The sequence below is a fragment of the Cydia strobilella genome, chromosome 4 (assembly GCF_947568885.1).
Source record: "Cydia strobilella chromosome 4, ilCydStro3.1, whole genome shotgun sequence".
Classification (NCBI taxonomy): domain Eukaryota; kingdom Metazoa; phylum Arthropoda; class Insecta; order Lepidoptera; family Tortricidae; genus Cydia; species Cydia strobilella.
This window is the reverse complement of record NC_086044.1, coordinates 17612021-17625340: the sequence shown is the minus strand read 5'-3', so window position 1 is coordinate 17625340 and position 13320 is coordinate 17612021.

Sequence of the window (13320 nt, the reverse complement as noted above, 5' to 3'; positions counted from 1 at the left end):
TGAGATGCTACACTCAGACATCGCAGGACCAGTCAAGGACTGTGGACTAAACGGTGAAAAATACTTCATGACTATACTTGATGATTATTCTCATTTCTGTGTGGTATACCCACTAGTTTACAAATCAGAAGCATCAGAGAAGCTCATCAACTATATATTGAGAATAGAAAATGAAACAGGTAATAAAGTAAGAAGAATTCGTACTGATAATGGTGGAGAATACACCGCAAACAAAGTAAAAGACTTTTGTAGAAGAAAAGGGATTAACCTTCAATATACTGTACCTTACACACCTCAAGAATCAGGTTGCGCAGAACGTCTAAATCGTACACTGTGTGACAAAACAAGAACTTTATTTGCAGAAACTAAGCTGCCCAAATCTCTATGGTGTGAAGCAATTCAGTGTGCAGCTTATCAACTTAACAGGTCTCCGTCATGGGCAATAAACTATGAGACACCCTGTTACATGAGATATGGTCAAACGGATCTATCAAAACTACGAATTTTTGGCTGTAAAGCATGGGCCACAATTATTCCAAGAAAGGACAAGCTAAGTAAACGAGGTCAAGAAACAAGAATGGTTGGATATAACAGTGTAGGTTATAGATTATGGAATCCAGAAGATAATTCCATCATACTTTCACGAGATGTAACATTCGATGAAACTGATACACTATATAAAGAAGAAAAAGAAGAGAATAATGTAAGAGAATATATAGAAGAACAAGTAAGACAATAAATCAGAGAAGAAGAAACAGAACCGCTCAAAGAAAATGAATCGCAACAAATAGAAGAAACAAGAAGGCATTCATGCGAAATCCAAGTAATGAATGGTGAAAGACAAGAAGAAGCTACCCGATCTGGGAGAGCAGTCAAACGTCCTACGTATTTCAATGGTTTTGAAACGAACATAGTTATCTGTCTAAGTACAAGTGCACCTGACACATATGAAGAAGCAGCAAGACAACCAGAATGGAAAGAAGCTATTAATAAAGAACTACAAGCATTAGAAAAGCTAGAAACATGGGAAGAAAAAGAATTACCAGAAGGAAAGAAAGCAATTGATACTAAATGGATTTTTAAAGAAAAAGATGAAGGAACAAAGAAAGCAAGACTAGTTGCAAGAGGATTTCAACAAAAGAAAGAAAACATATTTGAAAATAATTATTCACCAGTTGCGAGACATTCAACAGTAAGATTGTTTCTATCTAAAGCTATTCAAGAAGACTTAAAAATTGCACAACTTGACATACCAACAGCATTTTTAAATGGTAAACTAAAGTCAGACGTATACATCAAAATACCTCAAGGTTATGAAACTAAGAACAGAAATAGAGCACTTAAATTGAAACGTGCATTATATGGATTAACAGAATCACCACGATGTTGGAATGAAACGATAGACACATTTGTGAAATAAACTATAATATACAGATTCAAGATGAAATGTTAACAGATGTCCCCTACCGAGAACTAGTTGGAAGTCTTATATATTTAACAGTCACCTCAAGACCTGATTTGACATTTGTTGTATCTTATCTTAGTCGATATTTAGACAAGCCGAATGAACAACTCTGGAAAGCTGGCAAGAGAGTTATTCGCTATCTGAAAGAAACCAAGGACCGCGGATTGATCTTTAGAAAGACTGCAGATGCCGAACTATATGGATACTCCGATGCAGACTGGGCAGGAGACAAGAATGACAGAAAGAGTGTGAGCGGAGGCATCATCCTACATGGAGCAAACCCCATATCATGGTTCTCCAAGAAGCAGTCCTATGTTGCCCTGAGCACTGCCGAATCGGAATATATTTCAGCAGCAGCTACAGCACAAGAGATGGTTAACATTAAAGGTTTAAGCGAACACCTAAGACTTAGTAGTGAAGCTACTCTATTCGTTGATAACATTGGAGCAATATCTATGTCAAAAAGTTATGAAAATTCAAAACGAACCAAGCATATTGACATTACGGCTCATTTCCTCAAAGACCTTGTGGAAAAGAACATCATCAACATAGAGTATGTAAACTCAAATGAAAATTTAGCCGATTTAATGACTAAAAGTTTATGTAAAGAAAAATTTAATTACTTTGTTAACCAATTTTTTATGCTAATATAGTCCAATCAACGGATACTTAGTACAGTTGATGGATATTTTCTTTGACAATTAGATTAATTAGTAAATGGTAATATCTTATGTTATTATTACTATTGTTAGATTAATTAATGGTAATGTTTAAGTGTCAATAAACATTGTCATAATATTTTAAAATGCTTTTAGTAAGCAATATAATAAATAATTAATTTTATTTTAATTATCTTGAAGTTAAATTGTAACATTAATTAAAAGCTATTTAGCTTACTAAATAGCAAATTAAGTTTATTAATATAATCTTAAATTATAATTTTAATTTCAGAGGGAAGATTGAGATAATATAAATAATATAATAATAATATAATATATATCTCAATTTAATTTATGTCCGGAAGTCAGGGTTCGAAAAAATAATTATCAATGATAGTTATCTTGATAATTATCGTGATTTTTTGATTGATAATACCCATATCTATAGGTATATAGGTTCGAGTGACCCGTTATTAATATGTTTAATATGTTTTTTTTTTATACTACGTCGGTGGCAAACAAGCATACGGCCCGCCTGATGTTAAGCAGTCTCCGTAGCCTATGTACGCCTGCAACTCCAGAGGAGTTACATGCGCGTTGCCGACCCTAACACTCCTCTCCCTCGAGCTCTGGCAACCTTACTCACCGGCAGGAACACAACACTATTAGTAGGCTCTAGTGTTATTTGGCTGCGGTTTTCTGTAAGGTGGAGGTACCTCCCCAGTTGGGCTCTGCTCTAGATCTGGAATGACATCCGCTGTCCTGTGCCCTACCACACAAAGCGAGATGTCATTCACAGTGCCCATACCTCTGATTTGATAATAACCTAAAATTTACGAAATGTTATTAAATTGTTACATGATGATTATCTTATACTTCAATGGTTAAAAAATAAAAAACGCCCCAATCATTATTTTTTACTATCATAGAATTCAAAGAAAATAAATATAGCATCATTCATACCTGGGATAATTATCAAAAACTATAATTAACTGATAAGTGATAAGCCATTACACGTACCTAAATGGCGTCGTTAATATTATATTTCCTTAGCGGATCTATCCTACGCAATGTCGGTTATCTTATCACAACATGATGAGCAAGTAAAGGTTACGTTGCGGTCGCAACTTTTCTATCGCCGTTATATCACTAATTAACAATAACAAACAATGAAATAAAACTATGAAAACGGATTATATCGCGTATATTGAATTTATAATACATCCCGACGTTTCGAACTGACCACGGACGCTGTAAAGAGTTCGAAACGTCGGGATGTATTATAAATTCAATATACGCGATATAATCCGTTTTCATAGTTTTATTTCATGAGTAACTATCGCGGTAACCGAAGACAATATTAATAACAAACAATGTTACGATAATATCAGGACATTCAATATAGAAATTGCTATTAAAAGCCATGACACGAATTACAACATGGTAGTAAAAGGTCAGGTTGAGCATCTATTTATAGCTATATTACGATTAGAAAGGGTTTTGCGAATTTTGCGATATAATACTATTCATCACATTTGCTCATAGGGTACCGTCATATTTTATGCAGGTTTAGCGGGAGTTATAGCAAAAAAAGTGACCTAAAAAATTTTCAGTTTTGTGACGCATTTTCGTATAGGTAATACACTATGTATGGACCGTCACAAAACTGACACCCAAAATTTGTATAAAAAACTGGGCCCACTTTTTTCTTTGTTTAATTAATAGGTAGTCCTCGTGATTCTGAGCCCAAATAACCTAAGAGTTGTAAATTTTTTTGAAACCTCCATGTACCATATCAAAAGCTGGGAAAGAAGGAGTACATGTCGAGTGTGATATAAAAAGTTGAGAGTAAATGATGTCGTTTAGTAATACGAGGCATGACATTCCTGTTCCGAAAGAGTTTTGTAATTATTGCAAAAAGCAAGACGAGATAAAAATCAGATTCCTTATATAAAAATGCATTTTTCATCGTTCCGATTCACTTCGACCGAAATGGAGTGTTTTACTATGAACATAAGGACTATTTTTCGCAGCCGGGCTACAGCGTATTTTATAGGTATGATCGCAAGCAAGCACATAGAATTACCTATGTACTGAATAGTCTCGCATAGGTACGAGTAAGTAGCAAGTCTACCGGGTAATGGTAGGTGTGGCTGATGATTATTGATTGAACATTTTAGCCATTGCCTTGTTTAGTAGGTATTTAGGTGTTTTACTCGCTGTTGTAAACTTATTATAATATCTATATTTGAGGCTCTTGTGGAAAGTTTTTTTTTATACGACGTCGGTGGCAATCAAGCATACGGCCCGACTTATGGTAAGAAGTTACCGTAGCCTATGGACGCCTGCAACACCGGAGATATTACACGCGCGTTGCCGACCCTTTAAAAACCTGTACACTTGTAGCCATAATAATGAGATTTGTATGGCCGATGGTAAATTTTCAAAAGTAAAGTAAAAAATTCGCCGTAACTGACTTCAAAATTTACAAGGATACTAAATTCGTCGGAATCTTTTTAAGTGTGTTATGCTTGGCGTTTATCAAAGACGGCTCCATGTTATTGGTCAGGACGGAACAGCATAGCATAGGTCAATCCTTATACGTAGTAAGGTACCTATAGCTGTCAAACAACCGTTTGTTAGATAGCCTCATTTACGATAGTATATGGCTGCTTTCGTGCCATGAACCTATTCGTCTGAGATACATAAAGATGTCTGTACCACCTGAATTCAAGATAGAAAGGCTTCAAAGCCAATATAACGAATCAACCTTCTGTGAGAGCTCCGTCTGTGCATGCATCTGCGCTGATGTCACCTCTACACGCACATCGCGACGAGTCACGCTACTGCACGCCCTGCACGGGTCTGCACATTCCGGGTTATTAGCATTTCTTTCAAGAGAAATATGGCCAAGCCATATTTCTCTTGTACATAGCACATAGCGAGTGTCCGTCTTCAGGACGCTTTTTCGAGCGGTCTCAATACCATCATACCACCAGACAACCACGTGATCTATGTATCTATGTATGATGTCGTTAACATGACGCAGGACTGGAGTTGATTATTGAAATGTACAGCTACCTACCTGATGTGTTGTTAGTGTTGTTACAGTTTTCCCATTTTCTTGGAGAATATTCTCACTAGGGACTATATGAATGGGGAAACATTATTGTATGGTAAATTACATCCAGAGGCGATAATATACATAAAAGAGCATGAGTTATGCAAGAGTGCATGAATAAAGTCCGTTTTTAACGAATATTGAATCTTTTAGAGGCGGAACTTTTATATTAGCAATTAGCTATTTATTTTACAGTAAATAATAAACATAGTGCTTGCAGCATCACTATAGTTACGTGCTTGTACCTGTGCCAAATTACAATTAAATCGCCAAATAGATCCAAAACGATCAACCTCTATACCAACATTATTAGTCAAATGCATAGGTAGCTTGTAGAAAAACTAAATTTATAGGCAAACGAACGATTTCATCTATTACTAACTTCGTCGAATTTATACGTATGTATTGCAGGGAAAAGCAATGCGGAAAATTATGAAAGTTATAAAAAATGTACGAAAGTTAGCAGTAAATATCCATGTGTCCACACATGGTTTTATTTTGCGCGAATTGTTCCTTAATGCGAAGTATCATCGCAAATGTTAAGGTACATAATAAATCACAATCAGTGCTTTGCATGGTAGGTATACTTTTTTTTTATACTCGCTCCTCCAACATGAACGGCGACACTTTCATACCAGTTCTCGCGTTCGCTACATCTCGTACTTGCATTCTTCATACTGTTCTTTCTTTTATCCATCCCTATTCTTTCTTATATGGGTGGGACATCCATCTATTTTTATTCTACTATTACTTTCTTATGGGAAGGGGGTTGTACAACGGGTTTTACTTTATTTATTTGTAAACTTGTTTACGTTTCATTTGCTTATTTTACATTTATTTTTACATTTAGTAAGTATTAGGACAAAATAGATTTGAAAAAAATATACCAAAGCTTCAAGGTTCTATGATATCAGTCAGGTTACCTAATGGCTAGGCACAACACATTATTATGATTTTTTCTTTTTTTATATTTTTATCATCACAGCAAAATTCAATGAGGGCTAATGCGTATGAATTCGCCGCTAAGGGCGCTAGTGTAGATGGTGGTCTTTTCCATAGTTCGAAATGTCAAATGTCACTTGTCACTTCAATGACTGATAGCTGTTCTTATATAGTCTCCATGAGCTGTTCTATAGTCTTTTGGACCACCATCAACAGAGGCGCCAACTGGTGAGCAAAAAAACGATAGCCCTCATTAGGGCTGTTGTTTTTTTCTTGACTTAAATAATATCCTTATCAAAACTAACATCTGCACGTCTATCCATAAAAGGTATAATAATATATCTACCTGCTTTACTCATTCTTGTTTTTTTTTTCTAAATGATCTTTACTGGCGCCTTGGAATGGAACAGGTAGTAACTTTATAATCTGACGAAGGCGAGTTTAACGGTAATGAACTTTCGTGCCATAATAATAAGCGTTATTATATGGATCAGTGCTTTCGAGAAATGGAAGAAATTAAGTCACTCTTTTTAAGACAGTGTTCAATATATAGTATCGAATAGCATAATTATTAATTATACTATTTATGAAGCAATGCAAATCTCTACTAGGTATACAACTTAGGTACTCTAGTAATCGAACATGGACTTTATTACTTGAAAATAGAGTCGTGTTTAGAAATTTTGGAACACATCTTATTTGACGTATAGTCGCCACTGTGAGTAAAATAGTCATTCATCTGTTTCATAAGACGCAATCGCAGCGATCGCTTTATGCGATGGCAATGCAGAAAGCTTGACTGCTCGTTAAAGAGATTACTGAAGCCTACGAGGCTTCGAGTCTGACAAACACTCTCGGCGATCATTCTTGTGTTTGGGGCGTATTCAGAAACGATGATGTGAATTTGATTTTCACGTAAGTGCCTCACGCTCGCACACATGTCGGTAAATTAGGCGCTAAATGCATAAGATGCACTGATATATACGAATGGTTTGTACGTTCTTTAAAAGTCCGTCTAAGTATGGCCTGAGTGGACGCTCGAAGCGGAGCGTTCGGCGGAGCGTGCAGCGTGGCGTCGGGCTCACAAGTGATTTGAGAAGCGTGCACTAAGGCCGCTCCTAAGATACGTTTGCCCCGCTCCGCTGCACGCCCAACTCGAGCGTCCACAAGACCGACTTGGCAAAAGCGACACAGTGAAATATGACCATGGACATTTGTGACGATAGGGCTTGTAGAGTTAGGGCGTGTAGAGTTAGAAACTTGGCTCTGATGAGATCTGTCAATTTTTTGACAGTGCGAGCCACCAACAACAACCAAATTATGTCTAACGAAACCGTAACATGGGTACCCAAGCCTTTTGGGTAAAGCCCGAAAAATAAATGAACTATTACACCATTACCCACAGCCAGTGTTGGGTAGACCTAGATGTGTACGGTTAAACGCCGAATACAGATTATTGTTTAAATTTTCGGACTTTACCCAAAAGGCTTGGGTAATACTAATTATACCGGGGTAAACTTGAATTTAATCAACCTTCTAACATTACCCGTAACGTATATACCAACTACAAATTATGTATAATCTGCGTTAGGTGAAACACGTACTCTTCTGGGTCTTCACTGAATTTCGTGCGCACTTTCATACACCAAAAAATAGAACAGCCCCAGTTGGTACGTTAAGTACGCTGACTGTACGTAAGTAAAATGAAATGAGATGTTGATTCCGTAAGCTATCCAGCAACATGTATGTAGATACGTTTACAAAGCCTGCATCGCAGGGGCACCCACGACGTATGTAGGGATAGTATGGATGTATGCGGGGACTATTGTAGCTGGAATATACAGGGAAGCAATTGCAACCCTAACGGTGATGAATATAAGCGAGCTTCAGGCAGCTAGCGGTGTGGTACGAAATTTAATCTACCCCCCTGTCTGCCCCCCACGCGGCCCTGCGCCCGCCCGACGACCTAGCTACTACCTACCTACAGTACCTACCTACACATAATAGATTAGTAATACATACGAGCTCTGTGCACTCTCCTATATTTTATTCATGGTTGTGGCCAGGTCTTGCAGGGTTATTACTTATTACTGTAATAAGGTTACGGTGAGTTTGTTTTCAACGTTTCCATGTGAACGATTACGTTTTCTAGCGCTTGGTGATACGTAACTATAGCGAGCTTAGGGCTAGACGTGACCTCGAGCATGTAGGCTGGGAGATTCTCCTGTATCTAGTCACTGCGCAATTCGAGTTTGGCTACGATGTTGAATCTGGATTGAATTTTGCAACAACAATACTACTTATCATGTAACTGTAAAGTAATATTAACTACACTCTTATTCAAATAAATGCACGTTAGAATTTTTATGACTTAATTTGGCACAAAAATGTCATGGTCATTACGTCGTGAGTTCAAGCCTCCCCGGCGCTCAGTTCTAAGGTTAGTAGTCCTCACAGTCCTAATGATTTTGATTAGGAAACAAATACAAAAAGAGGGTCAAAGGTTATGTATGTCCTGATATACACTGTCAAATTAAGGGTTTCTTCAAGCATGGCCTTGCTTCAACACATTGGATATTACAAATTCCAGAAAGTGGTGGGAAATAACACTCGGCTCCTGGTCTATTACCGAGTAGATATGAAAGCACCACTACATGCGCACGTATAGGTACCTATACACGAGTAGCTACACAAGTAGCGGTGACGTAGCTTACCGTTACGAGCGAGATAAAAAAACTTTGTTATTTTTGATAACTAACGGAGCACACAACCGTTTTAGTCATGCATTTTATGCTATTACGACATCTAAATCAAGTTTACTGTATTGTATATATAATTCATCGAAGTTAAACATTATTATTCTGTGGGTTCTAAGTACCTAACCTACATATAACATAAATAATCAAGAAAGCAATTCCAGTAAATATTTCTTCGAGCTTTTTCGCGTGTCACGTAAATTACGAGAGAGCGAGATGGGTGCCATGCAAGCGTCGCTTTCGCCCTCCGCAAAAGCCTGCTGAAAATATCTATTGATTATCGTATACGTACAAGGCGGTACGTATAGCGGGCTCTTCGCCCTGTGGTACCCTATGGCGGCTAGGTACCGTGGAGTGCCAATTTATTTCAAGTAGGTACGTTCTACGGACTAACTACCCGCTGCAATGGCGATCGCAAACGTCATCGACTCCCACGAGCGCGTTCACGATAAAAATAGTTGCGGTGACGGTGAAAAATAGTAATTTCTGTTTCAGTTTGGCACGGACAAATTTGTATTTATTTACAAAGCTTTTCAGTTCGCGCTCCTTATACATCGACGGGTGTTATTGAACTCTGACCTGAAAAAGTTTTTTTTTGTTCAAACACCTATCCATATCCATTCTATGTAGGAGTCTACTCACTCCTGTTAATAAGGCGGATCGCAGTATTACGGTGGTGCCGTCTCTTTCGGGAAATGCTTTGATTTAAGGAGAGCGAAGGTAACAGAGCAATCAACGATCGAGATTTTGTGCTGCCGAGTGTAGAGTGTAGTAGGTACTTGAACAAAAACATATTAGAAAAAAAAGGCCAATTGCGAGTCGGACTCGCGCACTAAGATTTCCGTACCATTACGCAAAAAACGTCAAAAAAAATCACGTTTGTTGTATGGGAGCCCCACTTAAATACATATTTATTTTATTGTTTTTAATATTTGTTGTTGTGGCGGCAATACAAATACATCATCTGTGAAAATTTCAGCTATCTAGCTATCACGGTTCATGAGATACAGCCTGGTGACAGACGGACAGACAGCGGAGTCTTAGTAATAGGGTCCCGGTTTTACCCTTTGGGTACAGAACCCTAAAAATATCTGACCCAAATCATCAACACCATTATGTGATATCCGAAGTTGAAACTTGTAAAGGTAAGGATGTATTAAATACAAAGCACGTCGGTGGAAAAGAAACACAACATTAAAAGGTTATGAATACTCGGTATAACATGCGCGTTGCCTAACCTACCATAATAGGGTATTTGACTACTATAGTCAATTCAGTTTCTTTTTTCGAACTGTCAAAACGATTACGCTACGATGGAATTTATATGAAACACTAGCACGTGACGTCACAATCAAATTATCTACTCTTTATAGATTTATACGGGTTTTAAAATAGAAATTGTGTCTAAAAATAACTGCTGTCTACGTATCTCTATTAATCTTCTGGTGCTTTATTTTACGCATAGTGTAAAATAATTTATTTTAAATACAGTCAAATACGCTATAATACCCACAATGCACGGATAGCTACTGATACTACCCTGCTCGCTTTGACGAAATAATCATTAGCGTTGAACCAGAGCAGGGTAGTGCCGCGGATATACATATAAGTACGACATTCGCCTGTGGACACCCGCAACATCAGATGGTTTGTAAGTGCGTTGCCGGCATTTAAGATGGGTGTACGCTCTTTTCTTGAAGGTAGTATCTACCCGGAAATACCGCAGGCCACAGTTTTGTTGTGCGTGGCAGGAAGTTCCTAGAGAAACGCACAGTTGAGGACTGCTAACCATATGGTAAAGATGGATTAGTTGTCGCGTAGAGCGATGGCGGAAAGAAGCGGCAGAGATTAATTTAATCCAAACACTTCCTCGGAGCACCCCCTTTTATACATGCGATAGGAAATGCAGAGCGAACATTTCAAAATCCCGCAGTCAGACTGTCAGACCAAGCTAACTCTGCACCGACTTGACAAACGACAGAGCGTGGAAGTGACACGATAAACGTCAACTCGAATGACTTCCACACTCTGTCACTGCAAATTTAAACGGCTTAAACGAACTCTACAAAAAATGTAACAAAATTTGTCATCATCTGTCATTAATTCGTATCGAAAGCGTTCTAATTAAGAATACGATTTTCGAATGATCCACAGAACATGGCGGATCGTGCTCCAGACGTTTTTATTTTATATTTTGCTTTTTGTTGTTTAATGTATAATTTTGATAGCATATTATGCAGTGAATGGTAAACGTGGCAAACGGGTGCAGGTAATGAAGAATTCTTCTGGAAAGCGAATAACCAATTCTTGGATAACATTTGGCGGTTCGTGGTCTCGGCCGCCATTATGCCTTGTACTGCTGCTCCAGCTATCCTCCAGTGCATCGTGAAGGCCTCGACGGTTGGCTGAATATCGACGACTCTGACTAATTACCGTACATCATGCATTAATACTTTGTATTGTCAAATGTTTTACTTGTAATCTACGCTTACTGTGTTTTGGCAATGGTCTATGAGGCTGCCACTTCATCCAATAAATACATAGGCACTTAAGAATAACGTGCAATATCACCCCGTGATAATAGAACCTTAACTTGCAGTTAGCAACACGGATAACGTGTGTTGATGTCGGTATACAATCGCGACTTCTAGTTTCTTGTAAATGGACCAGAACTAATCTGATTGCTGTTAGAGGTTTGCATTCCAATTATTTTGTATGTAAGTTTTTAAGTGATTGTAAATACTGTCGTCCATACTACTAAATTCACACAAACACTGAGAAATTCAAAATCCTTATTACAAAGACATATGGTCCACCGACGGTCCATGACCCATGTAACGGTAGCGAAACGGCCAAGCCACATATTTTAACTAAGGTTTGAGAAGTAAGGGCTTTTAGAGTTAGAGCGTGTAGAATTAGAAGCTTGGCTCTACATGAGATCTGATAACTTTTTGACAGTGCGAGCCATATGGTCTCGTCTTGGTAAAATTTTACATGAACATGTTTTGGTGGGATTTGCATTAATAATATAAGGACAATTTTTATCTTGTAGGAAGTGCAATTAACGACTTCTATGCGGGGAAAGTCGCGGGAAAATACTAGTAAGTATTTATTATACCTACGTTAAGCACGGCGCGGTATGGAGGCCCCTGGAGGGAGTTTCCCATCGACAGTTCGACTGCCAGCCATGCCCGAAAGCTTTTGAAGAGATAACGTAAAAAAAAACACGTATAATTCATTCGTAAGCTATTGGTAATATTGCTTGCAGACCTTTCAGGCAGTGCTCTAAAATATGAAAAAGTTACTATTTAAACAGCCTAAATATTCGACAGGAAACAAAATAATTTTAAAGTAATAGGTATAACATAACTGTTACATAAGTTTGGCGAAAAAAAGAAAACAATGATTGCTCGCGCTTAATGTTTTGACTGGCTACTTATACAATAGGTAAAATATTATTACAAAGATGTAAGTAGGTAGGTACAGCAACATGGATAAAAACTTATGTTTGTTGTGTAAAAGAATCTGAATGCTGAAGTAATTAGGTACTATAATATATTTATTCAGCTCTATATCTATGTTCCATAGCCATAGCTAAGTATAGCAATAGGTATGGAACAACAATGACGTACCTAGCTGATGCTGGCATGGTGCGATGGAGTAAGTATGTTTATGTAGAGCTCGCCCAACCAAGTAACAGCAAAAGGTTGTGTGCGATTGCTGTTAGGGTTGCCATATTGCTATTTCCCGAATTTAAGTTGAAATTTCTGATCGTTAATCAATATGCACTTTTTATCGCTTGTGTAACGAATGCGTATTGCAAACACGTTGCAATCAAAGATTAATAAGGCTGATAAATCTATCCTATGACACAACTATCTGATTGCAACTTACGCAGATATAAGTAACTTACACAAATTACTGCGTAAAGTAGTCATTTAATTTGCAGTATTTATATGGAATATAATCTTAAATGGAATTTCACGGGAATGTATATTTAGGAGATGGTATCACAGCATTCGAAAGACGGAACGCGCTTGCGCGAGCCCAACGGTGAACGCAGGACCGCTATTTTCATCACACATCGAGAACTTTCCTCGGGCAAACCAATACAAGCAGGACCTTGGGATTCGCGGCAAGTATTCGTAGTCAGAGAGCACACTTTTACAGACTCTATTGAAGCGATTGTAAGAACGCGATAATAATAATAGTCCGGAGCGGCGCGGAGGGTCGCAAGGCCGGAGTGAGGCGAGCGGCGGGGCGGGGCTACGTCACTTCGTCGAACAACGCATGAACACGGCTAAATCTAAAACACCCCTCCACCTTGCTTCGGCAACCATCTTGAACGCGCACCGCAATTTAGTCGGCTGCAAACTT